The sequence below is a fragment of the Carya illinoinensis genome, chromosome 2 (genome assembly GCF_018687715.1).
Source record: "Carya illinoinensis cultivar Pawnee chromosome 2, C.illinoinensisPawnee_v1, whole genome shotgun sequence".
NCBI lineage: Eukaryota > Viridiplantae > Streptophyta > Magnoliopsida > Fagales > Juglandaceae > Carya > Carya illinoinensis.
Genome location: NC_056753.1, coordinates 6,183,357 through 6,203,705, shown reverse-complemented (window position 1 = coordinate 6,203,705; position 20,349 = coordinate 6,183,357).

Below are 20,349 nucleotides of genomic sequence, written 5' to 3'. Positions count from 1 at the left end.
AATCATTCTACCTCAAAGACTAATATTCAAAATTCTTTTCATAAAAATAATTTTGTCAAAAAAGGATATTATTATAATCATTCAAATTTTTCATATATGTCACATGCTATTTGTAATTTTTGTAATAGAAATGGTCATAATTATCATACTTGTCCTATTAGAAGAAATCATACAATGACTATTAGGGCCATATGGGTACCTAAAAATCTTGTTTCTTCTAATACTAATAAATAAAGGACCCAAAGAATTTGGGTACCAAGAAAAATCATTTTAATTGTTTTTATAGGTATGCATGAAGTCATCCATAAGCAAAAATAAGTGGTTTTTAGATAGTGGATGTTCAAGACACATGACGGGAGACAAGACTAAGTTCTTTGATCTTAGATCTAAAGAAGAAGGGCACGTGACATTTAGAGACAACTCGAAAGGGAAGATCGTGGGAATATGTAAAATTGGTAATGAATCTTCTCTCATAATTGAAGATGTTCTACTTGTTGAAGGTTTAAAACATAATCTTTTGAGCATAAGTCAATTATGTGATAAAGGATTTACAGTTACTTTTAAAATGGATAAATGCATTATTTTGAATGATCATGATTGTAATATTTGTTTTATTGCTTTTAGAAAAAATAATGTTTATATAATTGATTTTGAAGAAATTACCTCACAAGATGCTATTTGCTTGTCAGTTCAAAATGAAACTAGTTGGTTATGGCATAGAAGATTAGGTCATGCCAACATGGAACTTATTTCCAAACTTTCAAAAAATGATCTTGTGAGAGGTTTACCAAAAACATATTTTCTTAAAGACAAAATTTGTGATACATGTCAATTTGGTAAACAAACAAAAACTCCTTTTAAAACTAAGAAACATATTTCCACTACTAGACTATTGCAACTGATACACATGGATCTTTTTGGACCAAATAGAGTTGCAAGTCTAGGAGGAAAATATTATGCATTTGTTATTGTTGATAATTTCTCTAGATATACTTGGGTCATCTTTCTTGCTCATAAAGATGAGACACATAATACCTTTACCAAGTTATGCAAGAGAATTCAAAATGAAAAGGGCTATACTATTTCAAGTATCCGAAGTGATAGGGGAAAAGAGTTTGTTAATAAAAATATTGAAACATTTTGTGATGAAAACGGTTTTGTACATAATTTTTCTGCTCCTCGAACTCCTCAACAAAATGGGGTAGTAGAGAGGAAAAATAGATCTCTTCAAGAAATGGCAAGAACAATGTTCAATGAGAATAACTTGCCTAGTTATTTTTGGGCCGAAGCGGTAAGTACTGCATGTTACGTTATAAATAGAGTTATGCTAAGGTCTAAGTTAGATAAAACCCCCTATGAGCTTTGGAATGAGAAAAAGCCCAATATTGGTTACTTTCATGTATTTGGATGCAAATGTTTTATTTTGAATGACAGGGATAATTTAGGCAAATTTGATGCAAAATCTGATGAAGGTATCTTTCTCGGGTATTCTACTAATAGTAAAGCTTATAGAGTATTCAATAAAAAAACTTTGACTGTACAAGAATCTATGCATGTAGTATTTGATGAATCTAATTCTCCACTCTCCAAGAAATCTATTGATGAAGAAACAGAAGGTATAAATAATACAGAAAGTCTCAATCTCAACAAAGAGAAAACAATAGAGGAAGTTCAACATAGAGCCATCAGGAAAGATCATCCAAATTTAATACAAGATGCAACCAAACAGTGGAAATTTGTGAAAGATCATCCAGTGGAACAAATTTTGGGAGAACCTTCACAAGGTGTAAGTACTCGATCATCTCTTAGAAATATTTGCAATCATACTGCTTTTCTATCTCAAATTGAACCCAAAAATATTGATGACGCACTTCTTGATGAATCTTGGATTCTAGCTATGCAAGAAGAGTTGAATCAATTTGAAAGAAATGATGTTTGGACACTTGTTCCTAGACCCAAAAATCATACTATTATTGGAACAAAATGGGTTTTTAGAAATAAGAAAAATGAGTCCGGAGTCATTACTAGAAATAAGGCTCGACTTGTAGCCCAAGGTTTTAATCAAGAAGAAGGAATCGATTATGATGAGACATATGTACCTGTCGTAAGATTAGAAGCTATTCGAATGCTACTTGCATATGCTTGTTATAAAGATTTCAAATGGATGTTAAAAGTGCTTTCTTAAATGGTTTTATAAATGAAGAGGTATATGTTGAGCAACCTCCAGGTTTTGAAAATCATATTTCCCCAAATCATGTTTTCAAACTCACAAAAGCACTATATGGACTTAAACAAGCTCCTAGAGCTTGGTATGAAAGACTTAGTGGTTTCTTGATTGAAAAAGGTTTTTCAAGAGGAAAAATCGACACAACTCTTTTCATTAAATATGAAAATGATGATATTCTTTTGATTCAGATTTATGTTGATGATATAATATTCGGTGCTACTAATGAAAATATGTGTCAAGTTTTTGCTAAGACTATGCAGGAAGAATTTGAGATGAGCATGATGGGAGAACTTACATTCTTTCTCGGATTGCAAATTAAGCAAGCAAAAAGTGAGACATTCATCAATCAATCAAAATATATTAAGGAATTACTGAAGAAGTTTGGGATGGAAAATGCTAAGGAAATTGGAACACCAATGAGCCTATCAACTAAACTTGATAAAGATGAATCTGGTAAGCCAGTTGACTCGAAGATATATCGAGGTATGATTGGTAGCTTATTATATTTAATAGCCAGTAGACCAGATATTATGTTTAGTGTGTGCTTATGTGCACGCTTTCAATCATCTCCAAAAGAATCACATTTAATTGCAGTTAAGCGCATTCTTAGATATCTTAGTAGTACAATTAACCTAGGGTTATGGTACCCTAAGCACACATCTTTCGATCTAATCAGTTACACAGATGCAGATTATGCTGGCTGTAAAATAGATCGAAAAAGCACTAGTGGAGCATGTCATTTCTTAGGTCATGCACTAGTTTCCTGGTTTAGTAAAAAACAAAATTCTGTTGCACTATCTACTGCTGAGGCAGAATATGTTGCTGCGGGTAGTTGTTGTGCTCAAGTTCTCTACATGAAGCAACAACTTGAAGATTTTAAACTCATGTATAATCACATTCCAATCAAATGTGATAATACAAGTGTTATAAATCTTTCAAATAACCCAATACAACATTCTAGAACTAAGCATATTGAAATAAGATATCATTTTCTTCGAGATCATGTGCAGAAAGGCGATATAGTACTAGAATTCACAAACACACATGATCAGTTAGCAGATATTTTCACAAAATCTTTACCAGAAGATAGATTATGTATGATCAGAAAAGAAATAGGTATGATGCATGCTATGAATATCTCTTAAAAGATAGACTAGAGTCAATAAAAAAAGATATAGATTTTTTAAATACTTTTACATAAACTTGAGATTCTTAGCCTCATGTTTGAGACGCTCATTCTCTTCATACAATATCATGTCATTCTTATTCATGGGAACCGGCAAGCGGAATGAAGAATCTAATAAAGATTTCAATTGTTTATTCTTCTGCCGAATGATTCCTTCCCTTGTGTGAGACTCTTGAACAATTCATTGAAGTACAACAATTTGTTCTTTGAGCCTTTCAACTTCATGATTTTTGGCTTGTAGCCGCTGAGAAAAAGCAACAATAGAGGAAGAGTAGCGAGTCCCAAGACTCACCAAGTCATAAATAGCATCAGAATCTGACTTATTAGTCAGATTATTATTTTCTTGCTGCAACATGGCACCAATGGTAGCTGCAGAAAGGACATGAGGTTGAGATGCAGAATGCCTCATGGATGGATCTAGAGAAATGTTAGAAGAATGAGCCATTGAGAAAAGAATAGAAGGCTTAAAACGAGAATGCCGAAGGAATGTAGATGAGTTATAGAGATGAGATGAAAACTTGATGCGAATTAGATGAACTTCAGGACTGATTTTATAGAGATAGCATAAAGAATAAGACAAACTATTGTCTCTTCAAATCTTATTTAGTCAAAAGAAATACAAGATATGCTGGACACACATTGTCAAAAGTTTTCTGACTAAGCCAGCGAGATTAACAGTAGATTGTCCCTATTTTTCTAGTAAACGATGAACCTCTGCTGTTATCTGCCGATGTTGACCTTGTATCTGAACCCTTTCTCGTTCCAGCTCCTCTATTCGTGGTTGCAAATCATGAGCATACCAATCTGCAAATTTTTTCAACTCTTGGTTTTCTTGCTTTAGCCTTTTATTCTCATTATCCTTATTAGCAAGCTTCTATCGTAACTCAGATATTTGCATGTTAAGATGATCAATCTCACTCACCCTCGCCATTAACCTTCGAGACAAGATCGTAACAGAGGCAGCATATTGACTACTGAGCATTCTTGATTCTGCAATAATCTCAGAATCAGCCTTACTAGAAAAACGGTTCACTGCTCCTATCATGGTATTGACGGCCTCAGGAAAGAAGATTGATGATTGATGCGTCAAGGGTTCCTGATTCAAGTCTGGAACATTAGTAGAAGAGAATTGCTCAGCCATTCTATCTTTGTGGAAAAACAGAACTCAAGTCAAGAAGTGATTATTTTTTGGCAGCCGATAGATGAAAATGATCATTTTTTTTATAGAAACTCGGAGCCTTCAATCCCGTTTGTCAACAACATCAGGCGATTGTTTAAATCTTCAACCGTATTAAATTCATAGAGTTAGGCCTCGAGGCTTTGCAGCACTTGTCGGGTCACGGACGGCTCCATTTTTCAACTATCTATAGTGTCTACTTACGCACCGTTTTCTTCAGTCTATTTACTTGTTGCGGATCCTTTTTAATGATGCCAAAAGGGGGAGAAGTGTTAGACTAGAACATTAACACTGTTTAAATTGCTAAACTTGTTATATATGCTTGGAATTATATTTATACTTTTGCTTGAAAAACTAACGCATATTCTCAGGGGGAGCTTAAGTATTAATACAGGTTTCAGCTTCTATCAAGTATTTGTCATCATCAAAAAGGGGGAGATTGTTGAACCCAAGATTTCAAATTTTGTGTAATTATATATTTACACATAGATTTTGATGATAACAAATGAATTCAAAGAATAAAGAAGTCTCAAACTCAAGTTGTCTACACAATGGAGTCAAGCACATCAAGGAAACAAGCATGAGCAAGAAGGGAACAAGTTCACATTAAAATTATAGAGTAATGTTGTAAATCTCTTCAAAATTCGAAATTAGGATTAATGCTCAAAATTAATATTTTATCATAAAGCATTAAAATACATTTTTCACATGTGCATGAATATTTTTGAAAATTAAATTTGAAAATTTTGAAAGATGATTGATTGTCATCTTTTGCATGTGCATGCCTTGATTAAAGGGTTGAACTTTGAAAATATTAAAGATGATTGATTGTCATCTTTCACATGTGCATGTTTTATTTGAATATTTTCAAAAGTGATTGATGTTTTTTTAGACTTATACAAAAGGTAGATGATTTTGTTTGAAAAATTTGAAAAGTAAAGTGTGCTCATTTTGTTATATGCAAAAAGTAAAAGATTAGGTTTGAATTTTTTGAAAATGAAAATGTGCTCATTTTGTCATATGTCAAAAGTAAAAGATTAGGTTTGATTTTTTTTGAAAAAGTGAATGATGTTGTCTTTGACAATTGAAAAAGAAGAACCTTTTATTTGAATTTTTTGAAAAAGTGAATGATGTTGTCTTTGACATGTGAATCTTTTTAAATTTGAATATGAAGTCTCATATGCCTATAAATAGATCATTTGAGAGCTTCACATTCACAACATCCAGAGCATACAACATTCATTCAAAGCTTTCATTCTCTCTTCTCTAAGCATTGAGCCTTAATCCTTATTCATTTTGAGAGATATAGTTTGTGCTGTATTGTTCTTATTTCACTCATTGAGGAGTGTTTTCTGATAACCTACCCACTATCAGTTTTTGTATCAGAAAAAGGGTGTGTATAACCCTTGTACGTGTAGAAAGTATTCTATACGGGGAATAGTTGAATCACCACTTGTAAGGTGATTGCAAGTGTAGAGGGTGTTCTACACGGATCCTTTGTAGCGGTGTTGTTCAAAGGTGTAATAGGTTTCTATCTCCACCTGAAGGAGGTTGAATAGTGAATTTGGAAATCTTCAAGGGGTAGCTTGAGGCGAAGACGTAGGCAGTGGGGCCGAACCTCGTTAACATACTGAGTTTGCTTCTCTCTTACCCTTACTCTTTATATTTATTGTTATTTCATATTTTGTTTATATTTTATATTATATATTTGATTTATAATTGTTATTTTTTTTAATACAACTCAATTCACCCTCCCTCTTGTGTTAGTCATCTGGGCAACACTTTTCTTTCTTCATCTATTGATAATTTGGATTCATACACATGGCATGCTAGTCTTGGCCATATAGGGTAAGATAGAATGACTCGATTAGGTAGAGAAGGCCTAATAGGCAATCTCGCTAAGGTCATATTGCCCACGTGTGAACATTGTCTAATGGAAAAAGTTAAGAGAAAATCGTTTGGAAAAGCCACTAGGGCATCTTTTCCACTGCAATTAGTCCACCCAGACATCTGTGGTCCAATGAGTGTGAGGCCAAGACACGGAGGTGTCTACTTAATCTCCTATAAGTCTGAAGCATTGGAATGTTTTAGGCGATATCTAAGAATGGTCGAGAATCAGTTAGATAAGAGTTTAAAAACTTTAAGAACTAACCGAGGACGAGAATATCTCTCTGAGCAATTTAAAAGGCTCTGTGATGAAAAAGGAATCAAAAGACAGTTAACGATGCCGAGTACGCCACAGCAAAATGGTGTGGCGGAAAGGAGAAATCAAACACTACTTGAGATGGTTAGGTCAATGATGGCGCAAGCAAACCTACCAATTTCTTTTTGGGGGGATGCACTTTTGACTGCTGCCTACATTCTTAACCGAGTGCCCTCCAAATCAGTAACTTCCACCCCATATGAACTATGGACCGGCAAGAAACCCAATTTGAGTAACTTGCGGCCATGGGATTCAACGAGTTTTGTTCATGATCTTTCTCATAAGTATGAGAAATTAGGCCCTAGAGGGAAGAAGTGTATCTTTATAAGGTACTCAGAACACTCTAAAGGGTATGTGTTAATAGGTGAACAAACTGATGGAAGTGTAACTGAGATTGAATCACGAGATGTGGACTTCATTGAAAATGAATTTCCAAGTAGAGGTGAGGTTGATAGGAGTTTAGAACTTCATGAGATTGTGGAACAAGAGGAAAGTGCTCCAAAGAATTTACTTGAGAATGAGGAAGAAATTATTCAAGCTCTTACAAATGATAAAAGGGACTTAAATCCGAGTAGGAGCACACCGCTTGTCAATCAATCATAACCGCGTAGAAGCACATGTGAAAGTATTCCCCGTCGTCGTTTTGAGATTGAAGGGGAAGCTTTTATGGTAGCTCCGCATGATGATGATAAGCCTAGGACAATTCATGAGGCTCTCTCATCTTCTACTAAAGATGTGTGGATAAAAGCTCTTAATGATGAAATTGAGTCTATGAAGACTAACCAGATCTGGGATCTGGTTGATCTACCGACAGGGCGTAAGACTATTGAGAACAAATGGGTTCTTAAAGTCAAACGCAAGTCGGATGGATCGATAGATAAGTACAAAGCTTGCTTAGTGGCGAAAGGATATACCCAATAGGAGGGTATAGACTATGAGGAAACTTTTTCACCAGTAGTGAGGTTTGCTTCAATTCGCCTGATTCTATCTATAGTAGCAAACATGGATTTGGAACTCTACCAAATGGATGTTAAGACAGCATTTCTGAATGGAGAACTAGATGAGATCTATATGGATCAACCAACGGGTTTTGTGGTCAAAGGTCAAGAGCGCGAAGTGTGCAAGCTCAAACGATCAATATATGGCCTAAAACAATCATCTAGACAATGGTACCTCAGATTCTATCAAGCCGTTCTTTCGAATGGGTTTACGATAATCACAGAGGACCATTATGTCTATGTCAAAAGGTCCAAGAAGAGTTTCATTATGTTGTCATTATATGTTGACGACATACTACTAACTGGAAATGATAAAGGGTTAATAATCGCCACAAAAGAGTGGTTATCCTTCAATTTTGAGATGAAGGATATGGGTGAAACAGAATACATTCTGGGAGTTAAGATCTACAGAGATCGCTCAAAGAGACTTTTGTGTTTGTCCCAACAGACTTACATAAAGAAAGTCCTCGAGCGTTTCCTGATGAATGAATGTAAACCCATTGACACCCCTTTTGCAAAAAGCGAGAACTTATCTAAAGAGTTATGTCCTAAGACTCAAATAGAAAAGGAAAAGATGGCCCGTGTCCCTTATGCTAATGTTGTGGGTAGTCTGATGTACGCAATGATGTGTACTCGGCCTGACATATGCTATGCAGTTGGCTTAGTGAGTAGATTCCAATCTAACCCCGGACTGGCTCACTGGAAAGCAGTCAAGAGGATTATGCGATATCTCAAGGGAACTGCAGACTATGTATTGTGCTATCAAGGTTCAGATTTGCAGCTAAAAGGTTACAGCGATGCCGACTGGAGCAATGACCTAGATGAGCGTAAATCAACCACTGGGTATGCCTTTCTGCTCAACAATGGCGTTATTACATGAATTAGCAAGAAACAACCCTGTATAGCTTTATCCACCATGGACGCAGAATACATAGCTTTTTCTGTAGCGGTTCAAGAAGCTGTTTGGTTACGAAGATTCCTCAAGCATTTAGACATTGGCACGGATATTCTGCGATAGCACAGCTGCTCTCACATATGCTAAGGACTCTAAGTACCATGGAAGAACCAAACACATAGATATCAGATATCACTACATCAGAGACATGGTAGCGCAAAAGGAAGTGGTTCTGAAACACCTCTCTACAAGTCGTATGATTGCTGATCCCTTAACGAAACCCATAGCAAGAGATGTCTTTGAGGCTCATGTTAGGAATCTAGGACTGCGTAGACTATAAATATTTTTTGTGTTTCAAATGACACTGAGATGTAACCTTTCCTTTGGGATATTAATACAATATAATTCAGTTATTGTCTTTGTTGTATTGTCTTTCTAATTCACACACAAGATATGTCAACAGACTTAGATCGGCTCATTTACACGAGCGATCGCCTCTAGCGCTTGAGAAGCGAGTAGAGATGAGACATTGTGTTCTAAGATACTTGTCCAAATAGATAAGTTAGTTGACACAAAGATATGTCGGTTTTAGTGGGAGCTAAGATCAGGTCCAATGAGAGGACTATGCATGGGTTACCCCACAACTTATGTAGCCTGTGGTTAGCCAGATGTGAGATCCTCTTTGACGTCTTGGAGGTGAGCAAATAGAGGAACTCGGGTTAGACGCTTAAGGAGCAGCCAGATTAAGATCTGTACAGTGTTGATATAGACATATGCTTTTTAAGAATGAAAAATCCACCGTAGCATGTATTTCATACTACATGTGCTTATTCGACCAAATGAGTAAGTGAGTAAAAGGTTTCCCTCTTTATCACTGTGTGAGTCTCATTTTTTAAGTGTCCTTTACTTTTGACTCTGTCACGAGATAGAGGTTGTGATGTCTGCTACTTTGGCATGTTGTCTATGACCATGATTAATACGGTCTAAAGAGGCATTGCTGGGAAAGCGGTTCGACCAAAGTTGAATGATATGAGTGCAAAGGGAAGATTATTCGATATCGCATCTTCGATAGTGTTTGCTGACGTCAAACTATGACGCTACATACTGGTAGCATCTAAGGTTGTGAACATATTGAAATGATTTGAAGTTAGTCAAGCATTGTTCTGAGTTTTCTGAACTCAAGAGGGTTTCAAAAATGCTTGATCTGATGCGATCGAATGAGTCTAGGACATGACCAGACACTTTAGGGATGTTACTATGCTAGTCTTATCTGGGAGAGATTTAGTGTATGTACTCCCACCTTTCTAAAGATATGCTTGGTGGTCGCACGGCCTATTTACTTGTGTGAACAAGATTGAGAACATTAGAGAGATGCAGACCTAGGGTCATGCCCACTGTGTGCAAGTGGGAGATGTTAAATGGAGGGGGCGCCCACACGGGCAGACCCCCCCTTTTGAATGCATGCGTTATAACGCATGGCTTAAAGCCATGCGTTACACAGCCAGTAAACGCATGGCTTTAAGCCATGCGTTTCCAGCGTATTGAAGAGGCCAGCCGTGTATAGCCCCCCACCTTTTGATTCTGGTGCATCAATCACAATAGTAAAAATCTCTCTCTCACTTGTTCTCTCTTGAAATAGTTTATAGGCTGTGGATTTGTTAAGTGTTATTCTAGTCTTATAACTACGTAGTACACTTTACCACTAAGAGAAAACGCTTGGTTTTTGTCGCGCTGGAAAAACTTGTGGAGCATTTCTTTAAGCTAAGCCTGAGGTACTTTCCACTGTGCTTTCTTACAGATAGTATCCTTGTTCTTTTTTCGCATGCATTTTGTCAACTTTAAGGTTGAGTTTGGATAGTGAGCTAAACTTAAATTAGTTGAGTTTTTTATGAATAATAATGAGTTGAGATTGTAAAGTGAGTTTTGTGAAGCCGACCTAAAATGAGTTTAAATGTGTTTGAATCTTAAGATGGGTTTAAATTTCTTTATGTAAAGTTGAAAAATGTATGAATCCGACCAATAATTGAGACGTTGTTGTGACGATTAAATAATTAATTTATTAAACTTTTTCTAATAAATAACATAAATCAAACATAAATTCTCTCATTAATGCATGTCAAAAATATTTTTCCACTATTTTTTCTATGCAAATTTTTTATTACACGAAATTTAAAATAAAATAAAATAATTATCAATAAAAAAGACAACAGTAGCATACCCAAGTTCCAAATGAGGTCTAGAATTAAGAATATTAGAAGATGAACATGAAAGAATAACCAAACAACACATTACACAAGCCCAAATTAATCATACCTGCATGTGTTACCATACAAAACAACATATCTGATTGTGATGTTTAATAGCGATGAATAACATTTTTCTTAATGTATGCATTTTTATTAATGGTGTCAAGTCCTCAACACCGAAAGGAAGCAACCCTTTTCTTATGATAGAATATGAGGTTATCAAATAGATTTTTCCTTTTAATTAATAAATAAAGAGCCTTAAAAAAGCGTCTAAATACATAACAAAAATGAACATCTCTTCATAATTCAAAATAGGATTCAGAACATCCTATCAACTCAGCAAGTTATGGAGCATGCTTTTATCTTATACCAGGAACATAAAGCAACAATAGAGGCCACGAAGATTAAACAGAAGTACAAGTGCCATTGGCAGCCTCCTCCAGAAGGTGTTTTGACGCTGAACATCGATGGTGCTCTTTTCAGTGATCATTGTAAGGCTGGTGTTGGTGCTGTGCTATGAAGGGAAGGTGATATTTGTAGCAAGCAAATCTGAATCTACTATAGCTAACCCTTTGGAGATTGAATTTCTTGCAATTTTAAGGGGTTTGCAATTATGTGTGTCCCTTGGAATTACAGCTCTTAGAGTGGAATCTGATTCTTTGTTAGCAGTTCAAGAGTTGGATAAGGAAGGATATTCCACTACATTATGGGGTGGATTGATTAAAGAGATTAAGACTATGCTTCAAAGGTATCCAACTTGGTCCCTTCATCATAAGGGAAGGGAAGCAAATGGAGTTGCTCATGATTTGACTTGTTTTGTATGGAATTAAGATGATATATGTATTTGGTGCAACTCAACTCTAGATTATATCTCCCAAGCTATTTAGGTTGATTCAAATTTGTAATGTTTGAGTTTGATGAATAAAAATTATACCTTGTATAAAAAAAAAAAAAAACAAAAAAAAAGGGATTCGGACTAAAACAATAGCATTAAAAGTCATAGATTCCTTAATTATGTATCTAATTCTAAAAAGAAAAATGATACTTACAATCGTAAATGTGTAAGTACTGTGCAATTACTTTAAAAAAAGTGAATAAATACGAAACTCTCATAAAATTAAAAAAAAAAAGTTAATTTTTTAATAGTAGACTCTACTCTTTTTCAAAATAACTGTACGACGCTTGCACACTTTAAAACTGTATGTAGCATTACTTAACTAAAAAAATATCCAACTCCGAGACTATTAAAGTAGTTAGTGATAAAATGTATTTCTATTTTGTGTGTTGATTAGCATGTACTGTCTATCAATTCTTCCATCCGTCTGTGCACTAAGTTATTTAGATGACAAATTATTGTTGCCAAATTGCAAAAGCTAAAGGCCCATCAAACCTTATATGCTGCTAATGTGGAGATAAATTTGACCCATGACTCACAAAACCCATAAAACTTTACTACGACAAAAATGACTGCTTAACCCTATTTTCTAAGAATGTACCACTTCTCAATCAAACAGCTCCAAATCTGAAAAATGACAACATCTATGTAATTTCTTGTTATCATCTCATTAAAAAGGGAATTCGGTTTAAAAATGAGATAATCGAACAATTCTAAAATCTTTCTTCTCTATTAAATTTCTAATCTCTTTCCATAAAAGATATGACTAAATCTTTTAAAGACTTAATCATTAATCTAAATAGTAATTCTACATACAACCGTAAAGTACGTAAACGCCGCATAATCATTTTGAAAAAGAGTAGGATCTACTATTAAAAAATTGATTTTTTTCCTGTAGATCTAATGTTTTATTCACTTTTTTCAAAACGATTAAGCGGCAATTTCACAATTCACGGTTGTAAATATCTTTTCTCTAATCTCTAAAAGTCCTAAAATTATTATATACTAATTTGGTTAAACATGTAACCCTCAAGATCATAACAAAATCATCGAAGTGTCATTGATCATGCCAGACCCAAAGGACTTCAATGATTCTTTTCTTATAGTAATACCTCACATTCTAGGATACTATAATCTTCATGCCATAATCGGTCTTCTCTTGTGGCACTAAATTGGCATGCAACAAAATGTAGCTGTTTTTTCCATTGTGAAAAAAAAAAAAAAAAAAAAAAAAAGAATCTCGAATGAGACTTTGAGGGAGTAGGAGCAAATGAATGGGCTCGGTGAGGTAGACTAGTAAAACGGCTAGGTTGACTCAAGAATATGCAAATTGGCATTGAGTTGATTGAAGATGAGTGCACGCGATGGATGATAGGAGTGAAATATTATATTTTTATTATCTTCTCACTACATAGCTTTCAATAATTGGAAAATAGATAAAAGATAATAATATAATGGAATATCAAGAAAAAGACAACTATGGTCAACTTTACGACGAATAACTTGACTTCTCATAAATGGACCATTCTCGATCTAAATTGTAGCCATTGACAGAAGATATGAGCTAGCTAGAGAAGCTATGAGAGCCACATATTTCAGAATGAAAAAGGAATGTCATATGCAAGCACATTAATGTTATATATACTTTTCAGGTGATTTGGGTATTGGAAGTTTCTTTCATTGAAATGAAGCACTCGAAGAATATTAGGTCAGATTTCAAAGTAGTCAAAATAGGTGTTTTAATTCATATAATTGAGGGCCTACAACATGTTATGTGAACCTGTTATGTCTTTGTCTGGTTTCTCAATTGTGGCAAGAGCTCATTTTCAAACACACAAATACCAAGTCGCAAATATTGCAGGACCATTTCTCCTCTAACCACCTTTGTTTTAAGTAAGAAGTTTTACAACATTCTCTTGTTACCTCCTCAGATTTATCCCTAAACCTTGGTTAAAGTTTGTTAAAAAATTTGTGGGATTTAGAGAATCCGAATATGTTAAGATCACATGTCAAACCATTGTAAAAACTTGATAGAGAAAGCGTATCTGTAGCCATTGGAGAGAACAATGTAGTGATACGATCTTCTATGTCCAATATGACCTTAATAAGTCCGGCATTCACAAGGCTAGTATTCACACTAATAAGTCAATATTAGCTTAATCATGAAGGATTTTGGAGGATAGCAATTGTGCAACAAAAACTAATACAAGAGGGGTCATGGGCGGTTTTATGATTAGAGGGTTTGTGTTTATTCTCTCATTCACTTAGTTTAAAACCAAGAGCTTCGTAGAGAGTGTTTTCTATTTCCTTCTCTTTTTCTTTGATCTTTTTTTCAAATAACTACACTTAAAGGGATATCAAAACAAATCTCCACACTTGTTGTAAATCGAGAGAGAGGAACTAGTGAGTTGGTGGCGAAGCTTCTCTTGTTGAAACTGAGTACCTCAACGTTGTAAGTTTTTCTCTTAACTTTCTATTTTACTGAGGTTAGAGGGTTGTATTAGTGTTTGTATAAATATCATCTTCAAAGGAGTAATAGTGTTTGTGTTCCTAGTTGGTTTGAAGTTTTGGTTGCCATCAAATGGTGTTGATTTTGTTAGCTTTGATTTGGAACAGATAAGAGATGGATTTTTCATAAGTTGTGTGCCATGCTTAGATCTTTGTTTACGAAGTATATATGAGTTTTATCATGTTAATATTTATGATCTTGTGTAAGAATTGAGGAACAAAAGTTAAGAGTGTCATCTAAGCATGCACGTTTCGGTTAGAGCTTGTTTTATACATAGATCTTTGAGTTGATCTTCATGAAGAAATGATACTTATCTATGCTATAATACATGGAGATTTAGGGTTGATTTATAAATGAAAGCGGACCTATGTGTAAGAAAAATCATCAAGGTGCATAAGAATATGAATCAAAAGGAGTATTGTTGTCAAGCATGTTTTGTATTCCAAGCTTTAAGTTTGCATCTATGAACGGGGGTATGTAATCCAGTACTTCATGTCCCAATGCTTCAATCACCACCAAGTGGAGGTTAGGATCATCACAAGGTGATGTTAGAGGATTACGTCTTTGGGTAAATCCACATGTCCATAAGAAATGGTACTAAAATATAGGTTTGAATCACTAGAGTTATGAATAGGTTTGAATTGTGTAAGTAAGGGGATGGATTCCAATTTGAAGCACGTAAGCCAAAATGTTTCAAGAATAGAAGGAAACACATAGCTCGGGTAGACGTGAAGATAATACTCCAAGGACTCATGAGCAAGGAGAGCAGAATCCTTCGATGGATGGAGGACTTATTATTGCAAAGATCATCTTACAATTGATGGAAACAATGAGACTACAATGTGAGTTGTTTCAAAGGCAGATGCAACAAGGACAAGCTAATAGGTGGGAGTAGCCAAGGGTAGAGAACCGAGAATGCCCTTATGAAAAGTTCTTACTATATCGATACCCTAACTTTATGGGTATGGAAGGAGCACTATGAGTGAACTAGTGGCTGGTCGATTTGGATAAAACTTTGGAGAATAGTGGATGTACTGAAGAGCAGAGAATTTAGTATGGTTCCCTACTTCAAGGTGAAGCTGGAATTTGGTGGGATACAAAAATGTAATTTCTAATTAGGCAATTAGGCAGCATTGCTGGTTTATCACGGGCATGATTTAAGGAGTTTGCCAATTGATTTTTCCCAAATTGATGAGGTGGCAAAAGGCTTAAGAGTTTGTGAACCCAGTCCAAGGAAATTAGACAATGGAGTAGTACGCGCCTCGCTTCATGGAGTGTTGGGAATGGACCGAACAAACAAAGGCTAAGTTGAAGTAAATAATAGCGGAAGCAACAAAATAAACAACGATCACACAAAGAACATCAAGATTTAAGTGGTTCAGCTCAATGTGAGCCTACGTCCACTATCGGGGTCGGTTTCAACAAATTTCACTATGAACAAAGATGGAGTACAAGAGTATTGATCACAAAAAATCCTTAATCCTAAAGCCCCAATACACCCAATGGACTCTTAAGATTGTATACAAAAGGATTCTCAAAACTCTCTCTAACTTGGCTGCTGAGGGCTCTTCAAAATGAAGAGAAAATGATGTATTTATAGCACAAGGTGCTAATCAGAACATTCGCTCGAGCGGACGTCGAGCGAAGTGTCGAGCGCACGTTAGGGTTGCATTCTCGCTCGAGCGGACAGTCGAGCGGAGGTCGAGCGGAACTCTCTGGATGAATTCGCTCAAGCGGACTATCGAGCGAAACTCTCTGGATGAGTTTACTCGAGCAGACTGTCGAGCGGAGGTCGAGCGGAACCTTAACTTGAGCCACTGTCGAGCCATAGTCAAGCAACAGTCAAGTCAAGCCCCAAAAAATACATTTTCAGCAGGAAATCAAGCCAAAACTCAACATGGAGTTAAGTAGATTTGCCTTGCATTTGATTGTTACGGAAAAGATGCAAGCGCAAAAGTTTAAAAAGGGTTGCAGCCGAGGATCTATAGCCATGTTGATTGCTTTTAAATTGAGAATTTTCAAGAATTGGTGAATATCACTTCAATAGTTGAGGTAGAGCAAAAAAGTCTGATCGCAAGTCAACTCGGAGAGAAAAATGACTCTCCTACACTACTGGGGGGAAGTACAGAGAGGAAAAGATATCGTGAGTAGTGAATAATAGAAAGAGAGTCATGGTTGGAAAGCCAAAGGCTTGCTTTAAATGTGGAAAACGTCATAGCGGCAAATGTAGATACGGCACAAGGACTTGCTCTAAATACGGCTAGTCGGGCCACACGAATCGAGAATCTTCTAGAAATTGGAGTCACATTCAATTCCAACACGAAAACCTGACCCTCCTGAACAAGCTTGAGAATATGCGGTGACTCCAAGAGAGGTTGACATGAATGCCTTTGAGGTAGAAGCGGTAGGAGTAATCATTGATATTACTATGAACCTCTGCTTGATTTGATAACTAGCTGGGAACTGTTTGAATGTTTAGGGGTCTTTTTGTAATTTTTGATATTTGAAGTGTCGATTTGTAATTTAAGGATTATGATATTTCTGGATGTGACGTGAAGTAGTCCTAACATTAAAGTATCACTTTTTGCAGTCTAGTAACTTTATTTTTAGGTACCTTTTAACTTATTTTTAAATAATATAACTATGCTTATGTGTAAATGCTTCATACTTGCGTGTTAATGCTTCATGATTATTGTATATGTTTTAATTATTTCAAACTATTTACATGTCATGCTAATTGCATATGTTATGATCATTTCAAGCCATTTACGTGTCATGTCATGATTACATGTCATCGTCACATGTTCATGCAACGTCGTGCATTCAAAATAAATTATTGATGAAGAACAATCAATAAATGGGATTGCAAGGGTCCCAAAGTGAAAGTACAAGCATTCTTGCTAGTAGATGCGCTAGAGTACTCATGGTGAAAGAAGTTTCATGAAGCCTAAGTATCTCTTGAGATGAAGCTGCGAGCGGCATCAATCATTGTGTGGCGAAGATAACCAATAGGTGTACAAGGTTTACCGAGAACCATGGGGTAACCACATGCAAGAAGTTTTAAAGTTCTATGAATATTGAAAAATGAATTTGGATGGCAGAAAAAGACAGTTTCATGAAATGCAAGTTTATGACCATGGATTCATGGTGATGTTTACCCTAATTGTGTTTATATTATCTCTATATATATTTGTAGCATAAGTTACTGAGATTTCAAAGAATCTCATCGTAACAGTCACACTACCATTCCCATTTCGAAATGGTCAAAACAATGACAGGATAGGAAGTAACCGGACAGGATGGAGAAACACAAGTCAACTTGGTCGAAGATAGTCGAAGACGAACTCACTTTTGATAACAAAATAAAATTGATCATTTTCTCTTGAAAACTTGTTCTGCTGATGATGGCGGAAATTAGGGAAATTATCGAATGTTGTTTTCTTTTTTATGTAAAATTTTGAAAGATGATGCATTAATATGAGTTTTGTATGATTTTGGATGACGGGTTAAGTTGAGCCTAAATGATATAAACATATTTTGGAAGACATGTTAGATCTGGGATAACTAGTTTCCTTTTGGTACCAATGCTAGTCACATTCTGCTGCGATTTACTCATATTGTTAGAAATATGTTGAGTGCATTACATATTAACTGTCATGAATTAGGGTATGTAACTCAGTATTTCATGTCTCGACGTTTCAATAATCGTCAAATCCCAATCAGATCTTGAGGGCATCATAAAATATTATTGTTACAAAAGTACTGATTTTGAAAACATTATTGTTTTGAGAGAAAAGTAATTTAGAAAATCTGGTTACAGATAAAAAGTCGAAAACATGGGGAGAATAAATAATTGAGTAGTTCAGAAAATGTGAAAAGAAATAAGTTAAAAAATAATAATGCAAAGGAATAAAAAAATATTATTTTAATATAATAGAGAGAGAATAGAGAGTAAAATATAAAAGTGTTGAGAAAATGAGTAACTAAAACAAATAAATGTGTTTTTTGACTAGCCCTGTTTTGATGTTGAGATAGTCTTAACCCAACTCATCTCATCTCAATATCCAAACACTACTCAAACATAATAACTTTTCAACTTTTTTATCTAGGGTGGTGCTACTCAGTTGCTTCATTTTGACCGACCATTTTGCCCGCTCAACAAGGCATGCCACAGGGTTATTTATTAGAAATAACACGAAATGAAACGTTGACTGAACATTATGACATCAATTTACACCTTAATCTATATGAAATGTTACCTTAGAAATTAACAACCAGAGGAGGCATGGTCTCGAGCTTCAACTTGATTGAGCGTGATGACAAAGAGGAAGAGAAGGTAGGTGAGTAGGATTTTGGCCTCAAAAGCTTTCTCTAGCATGATGGGTCTGTCTGTGATGCATGGTTCAGTTGTAGTACTGCATCCAACCTGGTATAGAAACCAAAAAAAAAATCACTGTCATAAGTTGGATTCATAAAAATATTTTTTCAATCAATTTTATCTGAAAAAGATTTTACCAATATTGGTTTTTGGTTTTGGTTTTACAGGTGGCCCAAGTTCTGTTAATGCTGCCATTCTCTTTCTCTCAAATGGTTTTGCTTCGGGGATTATACTGCAGGTCTTTTATGGTCTGCTTGGAGAGAGGATTTGTAATGGTACAAGTAGAGTAAGCTTGGGGAGAGGATTATACTACAAGTCGATATCTGACAAAATAGGAAGAACTTTTGCAAGACAAGAGCACTGGTTGGTAGTGTTTAAGAAACAGAGCATACCAAATGAAGACCACATCATGAACTCTTTTTATTTCTGTTTTCCTCTGTGAATGGCATTAGCTGCTAGGGTTTCAAAGTTTCACTCCCTCTCACTTTTTGCTTGAGAATTGACACGGAAGGAGACGAAAACTTCATTTATTATTATTTTTAAATAAGTTGCCATGCAGATGGGGGCAAACCGAGCGGTCATTAAGAAGCGGCAAACTAGTATTTCTTTTCATCTAATCATTATTTAATTAATACAATTTTTTCAAATTTTAAAAAAGTCAACTTTTACAAATACTAAAATAAAGATAATATTAAAAAACTATATTCTAACAATATATAAACTTTACAATATTTTATTAAACTTCTTCTCTCTCATTTTTTAAAATCACATAAAACATCTTAACTTAAATCATTTAACTACTATTCACATATATTTCATCTCATTTCAATCTTATCTTAACATCCAAATAAGACTAAAATTTTGCAAAATATTTAGAGAGTCTATTGTAAGTGTTCTAATGCGTTATAAATCTACTAATTAATTAAGAAAAATTCTACACGGTAGCCTCACACATTTTCACACAATTTAAATATTTGATTTTACTCTTTTATTCTCTTTTATTATACACTTAAAAAATTTTGATGTGTTGGGTGTAAAGTTACTGTGTAGCATGTCTCATTAATTAAATATTTCTAACAAAACTCTCACATCAATCTCCCTACTGTTGGAAAAGTTGCAAATGATCTGCTACTGTCTCCAGTGACAGAACCAGCAATTTTTTTTTTAGGTTCAAATTTTCTAATGTGCGACACATTGAAATTCAAAACTCATAAAAAATATATATAAAAAATTAGATCTCGATAATTTATAATTTACATGTAGAAATAAAATTATAAAAATACGTCTTAAAGATAATGTTTTATGAAATAATATCAATCCATTATTATTTTATAATGAAATATTTAGAATTTATTTGTTTCATATAAACTATTAAGTGATATTTGAGAATGTCATTTTTCATTTTAGTATGTAAGCTAGTTTATTAAGTTTCTTATAAATTCTAAATATTTTTGTGTTGCATTAAGCATATAATACTATAATAAAGACCTTAAATAATTTATTCTTGTTCACTAAAGTATAAAGGATAAAACCTCTCAACAATTTTTCATATAGATCACCAACTTTAAATGATTTTTTTTTTGTATTTTTATTTTTTACTTTAGATTCTATATTAAGAAGTCTAATATTGAATAA